At 25.6% G+C, this 2805-nt stretch overlaps 1 long non-coding RNA gene across 1 annotated transcript; it reads left to right on the top strand.

The window, feature by feature from the left end:
- Positions 1-893: 893 nt before the first annotated feature.
- On the top strand, positions 894-2448 carry LOC112940179 (uncharacterized). Its single transcript, XR_011212231.1, has 2 exons — positions 894-1334; positions 1952-2448. It is a non-coding gene; the product is annotated as an uncharacterized lncRNA (long non-coding RNA).
- The last annotated feature ends 357 nt before the right edge of the window (positions 2449-2805 follow it).

The following is a 2805-nucleotide window of genomic DNA, read 5'->3' as shown; positions in this document are numbered from 1 at the left end:
GCTGTGCTCTCATAAAATTTAGCTTTAATTACCAAGAAAAAAAAAAGGGTGACATTAATTTTAGATATGTTTGCTTTCTATTCTCTTTTTTTTTTTTTTTAGAAAAAAAAGGTTTGAATAATAGTAAAGTTATCTTTATCTAATTTATAGATAGAATTTGAGTTATGAAAATGATTATTAATATTGTATTAGAATAAATTCTTTATAATATACCCCTTAAAATTAAGTCATTCTTGAAATTTTATGTATACGTAAAATATTTTATATATCGAACTGTTATTTTTAAAAATAAAAAATTATTCTAGTGGAGCAACAAAAAGATGACCAAGTACATGATACGGACATTGAAAATTTGAATCTAATTTGGTATTATTATTTTTTTAATTAAAAAATAGAAAGATATTGTTACTTTATTTGATTATCAATTCCTTAATCTTTATAAGATAATAAAATTAAATACTCTAAATTTTAATTTACTTAAAAAAAGTTTATTTAAACTAACATTGTAGGACCAACTTCACGTGAATATCAAACTCATTGCATGAGAAGTCAGCCCTATCCACCTCTTCATATAGTTATTTCCCTACACAAATATTTTATTAGGTTCTAGGAAAATCTTCGATATTTATATTTAAGTCTGATTAAATTTATATTAAAAAATTTTAATTGAAGGGTAAAGTATTTTTAACAAAAATAATTTCATAACCAAAATCAAATTTAAGATTTTTGATTAAAAATGAAAAAAGTATTGACTATTTATCTCAATCAGGGGTAGAGCCACGATGACAATTCTAAATTCGAAAAAGACCTAGAAAACTTAGTTTAAACTCTATATTTGTGTTTTAAAAAATCTATTTAATAAGTACATATATTCGTTTCAAAATAAATAAATTATGAAATTTTGAATTCATAAACTAAAAATTTTGATTTCAAACTTCGATTACATAATTTTTTTTTGAACCTTCCCTATGTAACATTTAAAACAATTCTAAAGAATATTTTAATGACAAAACTAATCTAGCTAGGTACCAATAGGTTTAAAGACTTTGTGAATATTTTTTTTTGTATAAATATAACAACATAAAAACATTACAATATCATATCATTACAAGTTCCAAACTCTCTTCTTCATTTTTTTCTAACATGAACAATTTCTTGCATTCTCAATATCTACATAAACATCAATCTATATTGAATCACAACAAAAAGAGGCTAACTCAAGAGCAAGTCAAGAGGTTAGAAGCAAGTTTTGATTCAACCAAGAAACTTGAGCTTGACCAAAAGCTTCAACTTGCTAAAGAGTTGGGTGTTCATCCTAGACAAATTGCTATTTGGTAAGTAATTAATATATACTCATAATAGCTAATATAATTTTCAATAACTTGTTAAATGAGATTAGTATAAGTAATGTGGAGCTACTATATTAGATAGCGGTTTAGATGAATTCAGTAATTTTTTCTTAGATTCTGTATTTGTATCAAGAGAACTTATTTTCAAACACAATAAATAAATGAAAACGAGCAATTTCAAAGCCAATAAACTTTAAATTTCAAACAACCTTCTCCCTCCTTGGCTCCGCGTTTGGAATAAGTATTTCTATTATTTAGTGACAGAAATTATCTTTCTCTATTAGCAACGAAGTTAGAATTTTCATTAAACGAAGCCAAAATATAGAGAAGTACCAAACATATGAAAGAAGCTTAAAGGAAAGAAGCTCAATTAGAGGTTCAACATAAAGTACATTTATCTATAATATAATAAAATAAAATAAATCTATATGTATATATAGCGTAATTTTTTGATAAAAGTGTGTCAATTGACTTTCTAAACAAGGGTGGCTTAGGTGTGGCACTTGTACGATAGTTTCTATTTTTTGTATAGTGGTATAAGCATAGGTTCAATTATTTCTTTTTCTTTTAATTTTTTTTTTATATAATTATATCTTCAACAGGTACCAGAATAGACGAGCTAGATGGAAGAACCAAAGCCTCGAGCTCGACTATACTACACTCCAACTCAAGCTAGACACTACATTAGTTGAGAAAAAGCAAATAGAAAAAGAAAATGAACGTCTAAAAATCGAGTTGAAGAAGGTTAATGAGATGTTAATTGCCATTAAACAAGCTAATATTCAAGATGAATTAGCACAAGGGATATTTCCTTGTTCTATTTCTAGTGGTAATTGTGAAGAAGGAGGGAGTTCAAGTTTTCAAGAAGATGTGAGTTGTTCATTTGTAAATAATAATAATAATAATAATAATAATAATTGTGAGTCTAATTTGGTACTTGATGAGCTTTATTCTTGTTTGATGGGTAAAGAAGAAGGGTCAAAATGTAGTTTGAGTTGGCAAAATGGGAAAGATCTTTGGGTATGGAAAAATTAATACGTGTATCTGGTGTCTACATTAAATTGATGAATATAAGACGTATGTCATGTTTTGCTTTATACATTTATTTGATGTGTTTTTTTGGCTTTAATTTGTAACTAAAGTTAAATTGTTTGATGCACGTTATTTTTATGTGTTATACTGTTTATTATAATAAAAAGATCTTTAGTTAATCGCAATGATTGATTTAGATTTTGAGTAGGAAAAATGGGGAAAAGAATCTATTGATATTAGAAAACTAATATATAAGTATGTTGTTACTGAAAAAATTTATTCGTATTTGATGTTTGTATAATTCAAAATGTATGCTTTTTACTCACATGACTTGTCACTTAATCATACTTACACCAAAATAATGACCAAATTGTTTGATCAATTTTTTATATTTCTTTTGTTAGAATGTCATGTAATTAAAATC

Source organism: Solanum lycopersicum, chromosome 10 (assembly GCF_036512215.1).
Source record: "Solanum lycopersicum chromosome 10, SLM_r2.1".
In the NCBI taxonomy this organism is placed as follows: Eukaryota; Viridiplantae; Streptophyta; class Magnoliopsida; order Solanales; family Solanaceae; genus Solanum; species Solanum lycopersicum.
This window is presented reverse-complemented; position numbering and strand designations above follow the sequence as displayed.